Source organism: Schistocerca serialis, chromosome 4 (genome assembly GCF_023864345.2).
Source record: "Schistocerca serialis cubense isolate TAMUIC-IGC-003099 chromosome 4, iqSchSeri2.2, whole genome shotgun sequence".
Classification (NCBI taxonomy): domain Eukaryota; kingdom Metazoa; phylum Arthropoda; class Insecta; order Orthoptera; family Acrididae; genus Schistocerca; species Schistocerca serialis.
This window is the reverse complement of record NC_064641.1, coordinates 768,789,947-768,807,269: the sequence shown is the minus strand read 5'-3', so window position 1 is coordinate 768,807,269 and position 17,323 is coordinate 768,789,947. Positions and strand designations below refer to the sequence as shown.

General features: G+C 44.2%; 1 protein-coding gene across 1 annotated transcript in view; it reads right to left on the bottom strand.

Annotated features, from left to right (window-relative positions):
* Positions 1-3,954, bottom strand: part of LOC126473321 (mycosubtilin synthase subunit C) — a 146,012-nt gene extending 142,058 nt beyond the window's left edge. Inside the window, exon 1 of the mRNA XM_050100306.1 lies at positions 3,801-3,954. The gene's annotated coding sequence lies outside the window, so the exon portion shown is untranslated. The remainder of the gene's footprint in view (positions 1-3,800) is intronic.
* Positions 3,955-17,323: the final 13,369 nt, after the last annotated feature.

Below are 17,323 nucleotides of genomic sequence, written 5' to 3'. Positions count from 1 at the left end.
CATGTTTTCAGCATTTACTGCTATTAATTACAAGTATAAGCAAACGTAATGTCGTGTACGTTGATTATCCAAATAACACGTTTGTCCAGCCATACGCAATATTTCATTAGATTAGCCAAAATTCCAAATATTCAGGCTATGCAGTCAGCAAAGACTTAAACAGAAATGAGGACGTAAATTGTCTAATTGTGAGTAAGGAAAATGTTGGGCTACACATCATCGTTTGGTTTTATATGATAACTTGGAAGACAGCCCTGCAGAAACTAACTTTAAAGAGAATAACCACGTAGATCATAAATGTTTTGGGCCTAATTTTCATTCAATAATTATTATATATAACATGTATTTTCCAGAACTGAATAAAACGTGATCCACTGTTTGATTGCATAAATTTGCCGAAACATGTTTGGCCAATTATTTCCCTTAATAGGAGGAACACAATTCCTACCATAATGTTAGCCCAATCTTCTTTTTTTTCTTTTTTTTAGAAAACGCAGCGAAGGAATGCTTACATGACGCACTGTTCTTGAGTATTCTTCCTCCTAGTGATTATGAAGTCTTTACGAAACAAGATGTACAACAGGCACTGTTCAAATTTACAGGATTGTTAGGCATAGAGTGGCATAGATACCCTCGACAATTGCCGGAAGGAGAACTGAAGCCTGAAACAGTGAAACCATTTCTGAGGCTCATCAATGATTATGTTACTGCTTTCCACACACATATGACGCAAAGTCAAATAAATATGGTACCATACAGACAAGTATAGACAGGAAGGAGGGAGATGAAGACTGGAACGTAACGTCCCGTCAACGTCAAGGTCATGCTAGGCGGTGCAGGGAAATCGGCCATGTCCTTTTTTAAAGGAACCATATCGCGATTCTTATTGTTTCCATAGCCCTGGAAAATAGGAATGTAAGCTGTTCAATATTTTGTTATAGAATTTCCCTACACTGATATTTGTTTATTTTTATTTATTTATTTGCTACCGATTTGGAAGCTACTACAGCTTCATCTTCAAGCACTTGGCGCTGTGATCGATGTGATACATCAAGTACATCCCGTTAACGCACTTCAGCATCTACATCTACATTTATACTTTGCAAAACACTGTAAAGAAGTGCTTTCCATTTTACCATTAACTAGAGCTTCATACCATCCAATTCCCCAATGTCTGCTTAAACACCTATGTGTGCGCTGTAAATGTTCTATTCTTTGCCTCGTGATTTGTAGTGGAGCGATAAAACGAAGAATGATTAGTATTTAACGTCTCTTCGACAACGAGATTGTTACAGTCGGGCGAGTGATACGAAGGGGGTGTAAGCGATGACTGTTTACGCCGTACCACAGTGGTGTAGGGGAAGCCGAGACGAACAATTTGATATGAGACACCTGCGGTCTATCAAGCCAGAAAACAACCTCGGATTGGCCTACAAGAACCAAGTAAGCTACAGCGCATGCGCGCTGCGTGAGATTTAGAATATTCTCCCGCCCACTTACGCCACTGGCCTACCGTTTGAAATTCTTTTCTGGCTACAATCGTCGTTGAACATTGAACACATTTCGTTCTTACACTTACAAACTGTAAAATTGCCGCTTGTGTCAATTTTGCTCAAAAGCTTCTGAATTTTAAGAGTGTAATATTAACGATTAAATCATTTTATTTCTCTGGGCTTCTTATCACGAGACCACTATGCTTGCAAAGTTTAAATTTGGCTGCAAAACTTATTTAGATTCTACAGAACGTTTACAGATGTCTTTTTTCTTTAAATACCTCAAGGGAAAATTTAAATTTAATTAAATGAAAATTTTCAAAAATCTGACTGACTAGGCGGTTTTCGTATCGACTCCCCTTTCACCACCGTGGCACGTAAACAGTTGTTCTTTGCAACTTGTATTCGAGAGTTGCTGCTCACTTAATAGCGGTTCCTGAAACTTCGTAAACAGACTTCTTCGGCAGTTTGTGCCTATATTCAAGCGTCTGTCAGCCCAGATTTTTCAGCATCTACGCTCTGGCTTGGGTCAACAAGTCTGTGAAGTCTGTGACCATTCGTCCTACCGCACTTTCAATACGTTCAGTATCCCCTCCCCCCCCCCCCCCCTCTAGCATTGCTTTTTCATCAACAGTAGTTGTCGATACCAGTATTATTTTTCGAGTTTTGGATAGATCAATATTATCTCAGCTGCTTTTCTGAAAACTTTCATATAATTTTATACATAATATGTTACATTTCAAGCTAAAATTTATGAAAAGGAATTACTTTATTTTCTATGTTACAGTCGATAAGTACTAGCTCTGAATGTACAGTTAATTTTTTTTTAGAAATATTAGAAATTTCGAATTATTTGGCACACTTGAAATTTCTATTATTAATTACTCAATCTAGTACTGTTCATTATGTTTATTTCTGGGTTCATTTATGAAATAATAATCGAAACTAATAGAAATTCATTTGTCAAGAAAAATTATGAACCTTTTGGAATACTGTTATTTCCGCTAAGTGAGGCAGTAGTAAGCATGCCTCTCACGTGATCGGACGTATTTTTGTATTTTGGGTGAACAATGCAATTTCGGCTCTGTTATAAGAAATTCAAAAGACTGCGCGCTATACTAAAATGTGACAAAATATATTAACGTAACAACAAAAATTTTGCAATAACAATCTTCAAATTTATTTAGATCAATTCAACCACGAGGACCTAAAATTTGAGAATTTCAGCTTTAAGAATCAGACGGCTGGACAAGAAGAACTGGAGCCAACTCTACACGAAAAGCTAAGTAAACTAGAAAGTTTATTGTAATTTTGGCTCCTCTCAAATTTTTCATAAAATACTTTGCTTATTGTGAACAATAATTGTAATTAGGAAGGAGGGGGGAGATTAAGCCCCTCAGTTGTAGTACCTATATATCTGATAGCTGTAATTATTGTTTACCGGTTCCCTTCAGATCACCGAAGTTAAGCGCTGCCGGGCTGGGCTAGCACCTGGATGGGTGACCATACGGTCTGCCGAGCGCTGTTGGTAAGCGGGGTGCCTTGTGAGGCAAACTGAGGAGCTACTTGACTGAGAAGTAGCGGCTCCGGTTTTGGAAACCGACGTACGGTCGGGAGAGCGGTGTGCTGACCACATGCCCCACCATATCCGCATCCAGTGACGCCTATGGGCTGAGGATGACTCGGTGGTCGGTCGGTACCGTTGGGCCTCCATGGCCTGCTCGGGAGCAGTTTACCATAGTTTATAATTGTTATATGTATGTCATATAGCTACTACATCAGATAACGCTGGAGTACATTAACAAGATATACTTGTCGTACTATATCACATCACTACAGCGCCAACGTCCTGAAATTGCAACTGTAGCTGATTCGATATCGATTAAAAAAGTTAAAAAATAACTGTGAAGTAAAACTAGAAAGAGAGTAGCCTTTATTCTCCAAAACAAAATTTCGGAATTCGTCTTAAACGACTAGGTGTGACTGCAGAAAGGTTTAATATGATTGGCCTCCCAACTGCAAGTCAAATGCCGCACCGTCTGCTGCACCTCGCGCACCAACAATGAGTTGAACAGGAGAGAGAGAGAGGGAAACAAATGATCCAGCACACGACGAACCATCCGCTGAACACAGTACAGTAGTATGCGGACTTCAAACGCACTTTTTCGGGGTACAAAGTTTCTGTCACTTGAACTGATTGTCGTCGCGTCTTCTTCGCGCCACCGCGCATCGTTGACCCAGCTCCTGACGTAACGAGTGTAATGCTGTGGGGTTCACGTACACTGCACAAAGACGGCGGTGCCTTACCTGCGTGTAGGACAGTAGAAAGTTGCGGTCTGTGCTCACTGCTCGGCCACCACCGCGAAGCGCTCTGTCTGTCAGTCGTCACCGGCGCCGCTGTCCGCTGCTGTTGCCCTCTCCACGCGGCGAGGCAGAATGCAAAGCATTCGCGCGCACGCGGCCGTCGCGTTATATACGGCGCGCAGCTGACATACGCTTGGGGAGAAAGGCGCGCCAGGGGCAGGACGAGCGCCGAGAGACAACACAGTGCAGCTAGATGAGGGGAGGGGGGACAGCGGTGGGGGGGGGGGGGGCAGACTGTCCGTCCTTCCCCGTCCCCACCGCCGCGCGCTGCGTCAGCGGCCGGGCCGGCGCGTGCGAATCCAGGGACCGCTACGCACCTGTAGTGAGCTCTACGTCACTCTCAAGCAGGGGCGGATCCAGGATCTCTCGAACGGGGGGGGGGGGGGGGGGGGGGCAAATTTTTTGGTACCTGCCTTCCTAAAAATTAATTCCAAATAAAAGCATTAATACTCTATATACGCACACACACACACACACATATATATATATATATATATATATATATATATATATATATATATATATATATATTACCTAAAAAATATTCTTCAAATACGACACGTGCACTTGAAAAACTCCGTGTTTGTATGCTAATGTAAAATAATCTATAAAAATGCTAATGTTCGTTTCCATCCTTAAATCTTCGGAATTAGTTCACCAATTGCTTTCATATGACAGAATGTTGCCATCGAATTCGCGCATGTGTTTATACGCAGCAATGACGATACGACTGCGAACAGTTATAATAGGGTATTTGACTGTGTTCAGGAAATCATCTTATATTGTTAATTACGTCAGTATCTGTTTGAATCTGCTCACCGTAATATTCCTACTGAATGAATCCACAGACGTTATTTTCGTGTACGTTATTACATTTAGCTCATTAATGTTTGTTCACTTTCGGCATCAAAAGCGAGAAGAAAGCCAAAATGGGGGAGAAGCGTTCATCCAGATCGAAAACGTGCAATTGCAGAATAAAGGGGACTGTCGTATGGTTCTCACTATTTGGAACTAATGAGAATATTTTCAAGTATTCCTTCGGTGTTCATCGCTTAATTATCAACACCATCTCTTTGCAAATTGCCACTAGAAACAAAATCTTACATACGCACTGCAGGGAAAGTGCCAAAAAAAAGAGACACAGATCGCTCATGCCTCAGCGAATATTATCATTTTATTCGTAAGTATAGTTGTTTCTTCTGTAGTTTGCCGGCCGGAGTGGCCGTGCGGTTAAAGGCGCTTCAGTCTGGAACCGCGTGACCGCTACGCTCGCAGGTTCGAATCCTGCCTCGGGCATGGATGTGTGTGATGTCATTAGGTTAGTTAGGGTTAATTAGTTCTAAGTTCCAGGTGACTGATGACCTCAGAAGTTAGGTCACATAGTGTTCAGAGCCATTTTTTTTTCTGTAGTTTATGCACTAAATGGAAGAGGCTTCAAGGTCTCTTTTTAAATTGTTACATCAAACTGCGTGCCATTGTTTACATCTTCGACATCAAGTAAAACATACTAGATAGGCCGACGTAATCAGCCCCTAAAGCAGTCGGAAAAAAAAAGATCGGTCACGCACCAGGGGGGGGGGGGGGGCAATTGCCTCCATTGCCCCCCACCCCCTTGATTCGCCCCTCCTCTCAAGGGACACGAAAATTTCGTTTGAAAGGATGTTACACGAAGACCCGCCACGAACGAAACGGGCCTACCGCGGCTGTTATTTGGCAGTAGTGCGGGTGGAACTATAAGAGGATTAGCGGACACATTACCTCCGCGCGGAAATTTTGTTACCAAGCTCCTCTGAACCTGCGCATCCGCAATAGACAGAAACAACGGGCGGATGCGCAGAAGTAGGTCCTAGCGAGGTGCTTTCTGTTTCTGGTACATTGTTTAATTGTCATGTACCCTGCGGCTGACTTCAGGTTTTCAGTATTAGAGCTTTTGCACATTTTTCAGCTAGTATTATACACTACTGGCCACTAAAATTGCTTCACCGAGAAGAAATGCAGATGATAAACGGGTATTCATTGGACAAATGTCCGCCCCAGTAGCTGAGTGGTCAGCGTGACGGATTGCCGTCCTCTGGGCCCGGGTTCGATTCCCGGCTGGGTCGGAGATTTTCTCCGCTCAGGGACTGGGTGTTGTGTTGTGTTCATCATCATTTCATCCCCATCCGGCGTGCAGGTCGCCCAATGTGGCGCCGAATGTAATAAGACCTGCGATATGGCGGCCGGACCTGCCCCGCGAGGGGCCTCCCGGCCAATGACGCCAAACGCTCATTTCCATTTCCATTGGACAAATGTATTATACTAGAACTGACATGTGATTACATTTTCACGCAATTTGGGTGCATGGGTCCTGAGAAATCAGTACCCAGAACAACTACCTCTGGCCGAAATAACGGCCTTGATACGCCTGGGCATTGAGTCAAACAGAGCTTGGATGGCGTGTACAGATACAGCTGCTCATGCAGCTTCAACACGATACCACACTTCATCAAGAGTAGTGACTGGCGTATTGTGACGAGCCAGTTGCTCAGCCACCATTGACCAGACCATTTCAGTTGCTGAGAGATCTGGAGAATGTGCTGGCCGGGGCAGCAGTCCAACATTTTCTGTATCCACAAAGGCCCGTACAGGACATGCAGCATGGGATCGTGCATTATTCTGCTGAAATGTAGGGTTTCGCAGGGATCGAATGAAGGGTAGAGCCACGGGTCGTAACACGTCTGAAATGTAACGTCCACTGTTCAAAGTGCCGTCAATGCGAACAAGAGGTGACCGAGACGTGTAACCAATGGCACCCCATACCATCACGCCGGGTGATACGCCAGTATGACGATGACGAATACACGCTTCGAATGTGCGTTCACCGCGATGTCGCCAAACGCGGATGCGAACATCATGATGCTGTAAACAGAACCTGGATTCATCAGAAAAAATAACGTTTTGCCATTCGTGCACCCAGGTTCGTCGTTGAGTACACCATCGCAGGCGCTCCTTTCTGTGGTGCGGCGTCAAGGGTAACCGCAACCATGCTGATAGTCCATGCTGCTGCAAACATTGTCGAACTGTTCGTGCAGATGGTTGTTGTCTTGCAAACGTCCCCATTTGGATAAGATGAGTGTCATCCCGACTGCTAGTGATACGAGGCCGTTGGGATCCAGCACGGCGTTCCGTATTACCCTCCTGAACCCACCGGTTCCACATTCTTCTGACAGTCATTGGATCTCGACCAACGCGAGCAGCAATGTCGCGATACGATAATTCGCAATCGCGATAGGCTACAATCCGACCTTTACCAAAGTCGGAAACGTGGTGGTACGCATTTCTCCTCCTTACACGAGGCATCACAACAACGTTTCACCAGGCAACGCCGGTCAACTGCTGTTTCTGTATGAGAAATCTGTTGGAAACTTTCCTCATGTCAGCACGTTGTAGGTGGCGCCACCGGCGCCAACCTTGTGTGAATGCTCTGAGAAGCTAACCATTTGTATATCACAGCATCTTCTTCCTGTCGGTTAAATTTCGCGTCTATAGCACGTCATCTTCGTGGTGTAGCAATTTTAATGGCCAGCAGTGTAGATTCAAGTGTCAGTCAGTCTTTTCTGAAAGTATATGTACCGGGTGTAACCATGTATGGATGTGAAACATGGGCGATAAACAATTTAGACAAGAAGAGATTAGAAGCTTTTGAATTGTGGTGCTACAGAAGAATGCTGAAGTTTAGATGGGTAGATCACGTAATTAATGAGGAGGTACTGAACAGAATTGGGGAGAAGAGGAATTTGTGGCACAGCTTGACTAGAAGAAGGGATCAGTCGGTAGGACACGTTCTGAGGCACTGCCACACTGCAGGGAAGCGTGGAGGGTAAAAATCGCTGAGGGAGATCAAGAGATGAATACACTAAGCAGATTTTTAAGAATGTAGGTTGCAGCAGTTACTCGGCGATGAAGAGGCTTGCACAGGATAGAGTAGCATGTAGAGCTGCATCAAACCAGTCTTTGGACTGAAGACCACAGGAACAATAACAAATATTCATAAATGCGGTAATAATTTTCACCAGCAGGCTTTCTTTTTCTGTATATTGCTGTTCCGAAAATCATTATTTGTACTTAGTGATGATTTTCTGGAAAAAAGTTAAGTTGTTCTTTGAGCGACGTGTCGCTAATGTCAAACGACTACAAATTATTGTTGTAAGAAATTATAACACACTTTTAACGCATACCTTAAAGTAAGGAAATAGCTCTGATTTACACGTGGGATGCTTATTGACGTTTAAAAACCGCCTCAGTGACGTAGATGAGGCTGCGACAAGTAATTTAATATGAGACACATGAGGCGGCAAATGTCGGGAAATACCCCAAAAGTGGATGACAGATATTGAACACGTGACGTCAGCAGATGACGTATCTCGCCGCACGTGCAGCGCCTGAGCCTCTGTCGCAGCTTATCATCCCAAACCATGTCAAGTATTCACATCGGTGTAGCCCCGGGCCCACGTGTGCAACTTGAGTGCGTGGGTCTCAGGGTTCCTGCATTGAGTGTGGCACGCACTATTTTTTGCGTTGCGTTAGACAATTGTGTGTTTATACTGATGTAAGATTTACTACTTTACCTACCCGTTTCCACTGGTTTACTGCACAGAACACTACAACAAAAACCTAGCTTATCGCATCACAAAAATGAGTACAAGCTCCCAAATTTCGTCGCTGCCAGTAAATGACTCATGTTTTATTTACTAAATAAAGTCCGTAAAAAAAGGAAGGGACAAAAGGAAAGAAACACAAAAGAAGAAAAGGTTTTGATGGTTACGGCGAGGACAATAATTTTGTAACTTCTTCGTTTATAAGAAATTACATTTACAAAAGATGTTCGAAAAGAGAGTAGTGTAGCGGAGCTATATGCACCACTGCCTCTTATCGGCGAAGGTAGGGTCGACAAGCCCAACAGCTACACTTGTGGCTACGAAGGATATCTGGTAACGTCTCACGTTCGACATTTGTTGTCCACTTTTGCGGTATTTCCCTACAGCTGCCCCCCCGTGTGTCTTACACTAAATTACTTGTCTCAGCGTTATCTACGTCGGTTCAGCATAAGAATAACTCTGAACATAATATCTAGAATTAAGGTTCAAAGAGATACATTGCAGAGGAACCTGGTTGTTTATCTTATTTCTCCTGTTTCCGATCCTTGCTTTTGCTCTCTGTAGCCGGGAGTCTTCCCCTATAGGAACCAACTTCACATACAGCTGGGTTGAACAGATGAAAAGGGGGTACTGTTAGTTTGATGATTATCAAGTTGGCAACAGTGTTCAGGTGCAGTGACACTCTTAATGGATTTAAAACTAGGTTCGTTTGTGAAAATCTCCTCTCGCATTGACCGGTGGACAATGGTATGTTGTTAATAGTGTTTATCAGAGGCAGAAGAGAAGCTGGACATATTTTTTTCTTTTAGGAACACTCTGAAACTCCCGATTTCAGGAAATCTGAATCTTTGGCATTATTTTTTTCTTGCTTAAAGTTACTGCAGGATTGTCACGTCAGTAGGAAGAAACCAATACTTTATTTGATGGAGAAATGTCACATTCACCATTTAAAAGTCTATCCTCCATTCGGGTGCATAGTTTTTCATAACATTATGTTGGGTCACTGGAACTATGTCTAACAGTACACTTGTTCTCATTTACTTCCTGAAGAGAGTTTCCCTTGAACTGGAATTGTTCCTTTGCTTTGAGAGCTTCATTATAATGTGGACCTCTATTTACCTTCCTCTCTTCAAACAGTCTGAGGAGTGGTTTTATTTTTTTGGTAGCAGCATGAAGAGTGATATCATGAGCCTGCTGTTCTAAACGAAAGTCAGACGTCTGTAGCACATCCTACCCAGATCCAAAATGAAGCCAATACTGGTGAGTTTCTTTAGAAGACCTTTAAACGTTTTCCGATCAGTGTTGTCTCTGGTCAAATCACTCTCAGTAAAATGTGAAACTAGCGCCTCATAATTTCTCCAAACTGCTAAAACGCTTTCTAAAGCTAGAGGCAACCCACTGTGTACCGAAACTTCTGTCACTTTTAGAAATTTGGATTTCAAGTTCTTTTGCATCTCTTTTTAGTTCTCTGCCATTTTTGGCCGACTGCTGGCAGAGAGTGTACAGATTATCCAGGAAAGATAAAAAATTATCGATTTCTGATGAAAAATCTTTTCTTGCCACATCACCAATAGATAGCTTCAGTTACTGACTGGCACAATGCTAAATTAAAATTAGTGGGAAAGTTTGTTTCAACAAGGCAACGGCACCTTTCTACTTCTCCAGTATAACTGGCGTGCCATCAGTGGCAACATAAATAAGATTTTCATTCAAAAACTCTTAGTGAAAGCCTGAAGTCCTTAAATAATTCATTACAGCACAGAATATACCTTTAACTCTCATGCATTGTATCTCAGTTAAATCTAGGAAAATATTAGTTGGTTCCGTCATATCATGTACCACTGTTCGAATACAAATGCTCAGTGAAGACAATTGGCTGATTGTTGAACTTTCATAAACTATTAGGGAAACTTTACTATGCTATTCAGTCATATTTTTGATGACTCTGCCTTTCGTTTCTGCAACAATATGCGACGGTATCGAACGGTTACCGCTGCTGACTTGCTCTTCGAAACAGCAGCCCATACGAGCAAACCAGCTGCGTCTTTACCTATGGTTACTCGTACTTGGCTATTCACGGCTCTGTTTAAAAAGAATAGCTCTATGTAGTCATAGGGTCGAGCTGTGCACATCTGCTTTCATGTTCCACAAATAAATCGCTGCAAATAATAAACTGTAGCTGTAATCCTGCAGTAAATAGTCTATGCATTGACTAGAATTGTGAGTTAATAACATATACAGAAATACAAAATAAATGTTAAATGAATAGTTTGATAACAAGGGCTTTATTCTAACAACTGTAATTGATGTAAACGACAGAGGATTATTTCGGATAATGTTTATTCAAGAAAGGATACGTCAAATAAACGGGAAGTGGCCCTACGATATTCTGTTGAAATGCAGATAGCAAATACCCTTATCAAATGCAGCAAAATTATGCTGAGAGCTTTACGAGGATGGTAGTAAAATCCCCAAATTAAATAGACATTGAATATGCGTGAAAACTAGGTACATTTCGTAATCACAATACACCGAATATTCACCAGCTCAAAACAGTTCAGAATTCAACATGATGATTTACAAATTATGACCTGTGATACAAAGAATAACAACTCATATTCTGTCTGTTCTCAGTTCTATACTACAAGCGATAAAAAAAATTAGAGTTCTACCCTGTGGCACATTTTGATATCTCGTGAGTTAGAGTCCCTTCAAAAGTTCCAGCACTGCAGGGATCGTTTACCATCCAGGGCCTGTCACCTATCCAACTGAATCATGCACGTCACCATAGCCAGGTCTGCCTTTTCCCAGCACTTGACACAAAGTGTCAGAGTCGCTCCCTTGAGCTCTTCACTCTAAAAGTCCTGGACACTCATAGTATTCTGATACTCTCTGCTTTTCCGTTGGCTGAGAGCCATCCCCATCAGAAATACGTCGTTCTTAATCTCTACAGACGTGATTTGACTCAACATGACCGCTTCCCAGATTAAACTAATATATTACAACAATATTTAAATAACGAAATGTCATAAACATTCGGTTACACTCACATAACTTACAGTAATGGTAAGTAATAGTTGGTTCATAAGCCGGTATTCTTGCGGAAGTGTGCTCATGATAAATGACAAGAGACCATTACGTATTGCTTAAACAATTATTTATGCCTTCTTGATGGAAACGTCTTTTGGTTGTCTTTTCCACTGTAGTGTCCACTAACACATGTGATTGACCACTTTTAAATCAGCACTGTTTTTAATAGCACCTGCAATCAACATTTAAATAAAATTACTGGCATAATAGTAAACTGTGCATTAAATAAAAACACAAGTATGACAAAAAAATGAGGTCATGATGATGTGTTTATTAGCTGTGTAAATGTGGAGAAACATTTGCACAACGGAAAGTTATAAAAAACGTAATAAATCAAGAAATAAAATAGATATAGATAAGCAGTTTTCAGAGATGATAGCTATAGTGCAATGGTGTCATCTGAGGTATCGTATGTTGAAATTGCATGAAGTGTTCAAGTGTTGTTAATTCAGAGGTTCATTGTGAAAATGTTTACTAGCTGTGAAATATTAACTTCTGTAGTTTTAAGGAAATTTAAATATTGTTATGTTATTGTACGCACCAAATTTATTTGAGGTAGCGGATGTATTCAGATATGCTTTATTATTTGACTAAATTGTTGTTGATGCTCAAAGTGCTGTAAGAACCCATCTTTCAATAATTTTATCTTGGAACTCTTCCATTTGGCGTAATGTTCTTGATCATAAACAAAGTGCGGAAGTTCTGTTTTTATATGTATAGAATCAGCTACATACCATCTAACGAACTTGCAGGTGACATGATGTTCGCTGAGTAAAAACGGCAAAAAAAAGGTACAGAAAATATGTCGCAAACAGCGACAATAATTCTCAAAAACATGCTGTAACATACAATAAATAAGATTAAAAAACCCACTGATGATGTCGATATTTGTCGCCGAAACTGGTTTGGGAAAATAAAGAAATAAACGAAGGACAAGGTGTTTTGCATCAAAGCGGACTCAATTTCTGATATTGTTGTTTAGCCATCTTTCAGCTTGTCTGACACTCCGCAATTTCTTGGAACATTGTCTGTCCTCTTAAGCGTCAAAATTCCCCGTACTGGGATTTTCCCCCATTCCGGCCAAGCCTTTGTGTCCGCACCTGGGTTCGCCAGCAGTGGTCGCTGCCTCTGGAATGGCCGCGGCGCTCACCCGTACAGCCAATTCACCTTACCTCGTACCAGTACGGGGCGAAGAATAAAGAATTCGACCCACGTCCACTCCATTTAATTTCTGAACATCAGTTCCCGACTCAGAACCATCTAACGGTTGATTCCTTTTGGCAACTGTGCAGGCAGTTTTGGCAATGTCAACTATTACTGGCCTCTCATTCTCTTTTCTCGCTCAGGAACTGTGTGTTTCCCTAATCATTTCACCTCATTTTCATCACAAAGACGCGGAAGTCACGAAAATGGTATCGAATAGAAAGACTTGCAGCAGACGGGGTCTCCCAATCAATAATGCCACACGACGCGGATCTTCACCGGGAATATCGGCTAGATACCCTCTTGCAGGTATTCCAAAAACTCTCCACACGACTGTACAGAAACACGAGACATTCGCATAACCCGTTTATTCTTTCTCTGGGGAACTACGACCACAATCACAGATGAAAACAAAATAGACCAAAGACACTATTAGCAAGGAATTAAACATCTATGGTCCATAGCACGCTAACACAACCATATTGGCGAGCCCCTGCAACACAGCTGCTACTGGCAATCCCAGATGCTCGAGCCGCCGAAAAACAGGCAACCGCAGGGAAGCCGTATTGTACACAACGCGCAAACCAGCCACACAGACCCCCTACACTGTGAGTTGATCTGTGGCCGATCGCCCACTGAGGTATGACAACCTCGGACTGTTACAAGGACGGAGCCGCTGCAGCAGGCCCAAGAGAATTCACAGGAGCCCAGCTGCAGCGCCCGGACTGACCCATATACAACGAGCACCCGCAGCGACAAAGGTAACGATGCACGATACCTCGCACTAACATAACCTCACCTTGCATTCATTGTCGCAGCTAGCAAGCCGCTACTGCGCTTACTACCCGTCCTATTGCCGCAGTGGTTTTTTTTTCCCTTTGGCGCTTGCCTTGGCACTTTCTTCCCTCCGCCCTTACAAACCACTACCCCTTGATCGCTTTCGTCGACTCTCTGTCTCCTGATGGACTTTGTTAATGAGTAATCCTACCCAGACGCATGGACAACATCACAGCCCGCATGCCGTGACTCCTGATTCGAAAACTAACATGTTATACGGAGGTGACAGTAGAACTTTTGGTTTGGTCACCATGTCGGCGTGAGAGTGGAGGGGCCCCATCCTATACATACCGGTTTCGTGGCGTTAAAAGGCACATCTTCAGGTGAATATCTGTATAACAATTCCAGAAGGGATAACAACCCTGAAACATACACTCGTATGGTAAATGTGAAATGATCATATGCCGGCCGGAGTGGCCGTGCGGTTCTAGGCGCTACAGTCTGGAACCGAGCGACCGCTACGGTCACAGGTTCGAATCCTGCCTCGGGCATGGATGTGTGTGATGTCCTTGGGTTGGTTAGGTTTAAGTAGTTCTAAGTTCTAGGCGACTGATGACCTCAGAAGTTAAGTCGCATAGTGCTCAGAGCCATTTGAACCAGCCAAATGATCGTATGGCATTGTTGGCCGGGAGGCCCCATTCGGAGGAGTTCGGCCGCCGTATTGCAATTCCTCTTTAGTTGACAACACATCGGCGACTTGCGAGTCAATGACGATGGAAATGATGATGAAGGACACACAACACCCCGTCCCCTGCCGGGAATCGAACCCGGGTCCCCTGCGTGGTACGCGGTAACGCTACCGCTACGCTACGGAGGCGGACGTATGATAAATTATTTTAAGATTTAAAACAAATATATTAAAAATATTAAAAACTTCTACTTGGGAGTATGAAAATGTTATTACCCACATCATTAAAACATTAAAGTGGAGAAGCTCGGAATCTTTTTTCCCAACATTCGTTGTCCGTCAAAACAAAACACCGCTAAAAGCGGTATGTCATACATCAAAAAAACCTGCCAGATTCCAATATAGTGCATGGGTCCAAAACAAATCGTACCGTAGTTATCTATTGGTAAGGAGAAAATAAATGAAAACAAGTAATACCTAATTTTCGGACAGAATGAAAGAAAAACAAGAAGTGGTTGCCGCCACACTATGGAGGAATGCTCTAACTATATAAAATCGTCAAGTAAATAGCTATTGGCAGAAAAGCAGAACCTGAAAAGCGCACTTAACCGCTTCTCCCATCTACATGGAAACGCACACAGGGGAAACGGCCGCGTTCTCGCTATCATACTGACGGCAGTTTGTTTTATTGGTCATTTGTAGTCCCCTAGAGTAATTTTCGGTCCAGCCGTAGTGATCCAGTAATAAAAGACCAAATGCAGCTGAAGCGGTTATGATTACCCAAGATGTACACTCCTGGAAATGGAAAAAAGAACACATTGACACCGGTGTGTCAGACCCACCATACTTGCTCCGGACACTGCGAGAGGGCTGTACAAGCAATGATCACACGCACGGCACAGCGGACACACCAGGAACCGCGGTGTTGGCCGTCGAATGGCGCTAGCTGCGCAGCATTTGTGCACCGCCGCCGTCAGTGTCAGCCAGTTTGCCGTGGCATACGGAGCTCCATCGCAGTCTTTAACACTGGTAGCATGCCGCGACAGCGTGGACGTGAACCGTATGTGCAGTTGACGGACTTTGAGTGAGGGCGTATAGTGGGCATGCGGGAGGCCGAGTGGACGTACCGCCGAATTGCTCAACACGTGGGGCGTGAGGTCTCCACAGTACATCGATGTTGTCGCCAGTGGTCGGCGGAAGGTGCACGTGCCCGTCGACCTGGGACAGGACCGCAGCGACGCACGGATGCACGCCAAGACCGTAGGATCCTACGCAGTGCCGTAGGGGACCGCACCGCCACTTCCCAGCAAATTAGGGACACTGTTGCTCCTGGGGTATCGGCGAGGACCATTCGCAACCGTCTCCATGAAGCTGGGCTACGGTCCCGCACACCGTTAGGCCGTCTTCCGCTCACGCCCCAACATCGAGCAGCCCGCCTCCAGTGGTGTCGCGACAGGCGTGAATGGAGGGGCGAATGGAGCCGTGTCGTCTTCAGCGATGAGAGTCGCTTCTGCCTTGGTGCCAATGATGGTCGTATGCGTGTTTGGCGCCGTGCAGGTGAGCGCCACAATCAGGACTGCATACGACCGAGGCACACAGGGCCAACACCCGGCATCATGGTGTGGGGAGCGATCTCCTACACTGGCCGTACACCACTGGTGATTGTCGAGGGGACACTGAATAGTGCACGGTACATCCAAACCGTCATCGAACCCATCTTTCTACCATTCCTAGACCGGCAAGGGAACTTGCTGTTCCAACAGGACAATGCACGTCCGCATGTATCCCGTGCCACCCAACGTGCTGTAGAAGGTGTAAGTCAACTACCCTGGCCAGCAAGATCTCCGGATCTGTCCCCCATTGAGCATGTTTGGGACTGGATGAAGCGTCGTCTCACGCGGTCTGCACGTCCAGCACGAACGCTGGTCCAACTGAGGCGCCAGGTGGAAATGGCATGGCAAGCCGTTCCACAGGACTACATCCAGCATCTCTACGATCGTCTCCATGGGAGAATAGCAGCCTGCATTGCTGCGAAAGGTGGATATACACTGTACTAGTGCCGACATTGTGCATGCTCTGTTGCCTGTGTCTATGTGCCTGTGGTTCTGTCAGCGTGATCATGTGATGTATCTGACCCCAGGAATGTGTCAATAAAGTTTCCCCTTCCTGGGACAATGAATTAACGGTGTTCTTATTTCAATTTCCAGGAGTGTATATGAAAAAAATAGACTAGGAACAGATTACACACTTTATTCAATGTCTAAACGTCACTATAGATATTCGGTTTAGATTATGACATGCTCGATATGCCCGCCATCATTGGTGATGATGTGGCGTGGACGAATAGCGAAATCCTGCATGATCCGCTGAAGTGTCGGTACATCAGTGGTGTCGATGACCTCCTGAGTGGCTGTATTCGGCTCAGTAATGGTTTTGGGATTATTGCTGTACACCTTGTCTTTAATATAGCCCAACAAAAGGCAGTCGCATGTGTTCAGATCCGAAGAATATTTCGGCCAATCGAGGCCCACGCCACTGGCCTCTAGATACCGCAGTACCAGAATGCGGTCCACGAAGTGCTCCTTTAAGACATCAAACACTCTTCTGCTTCGACGGGGTCGAGCTCCGTCTTGCATGAACCTCATTTTGTCGAAATCAGGGTCACTTTGGATAATGAGGATGAAATAATCTTTCAAAACTTTCTCGTACCGTCCGGTAGACACTCTGCCATCAAGGAATATCGCACCGATTATTCCGTGAGTGGACATTGCGCACCGCACAGTCACCCGTTGAGGGTGAAGAGACTTCTCGATCGCAAAATGCCGATTCTCAGTCCCCCAAATGCGCCAATTTTGCTTATTGACGAACCCATACAAATGGAAATGTCGTGTGGCTAGGGGATTCCGTCGGGTAGACCGTTCGCCTGGTGCCTGTATTTCGAGTTGACGCTACTTCGGCGACTTGCATGTCGATGGGGATTAAATGATGATAATGATAAGGACAACGCAGCACCCAGTCCCTGAGCGGAGAAAATCCCAGACCCAGCCGGGAATCGATCCGGGGCCGTTAGG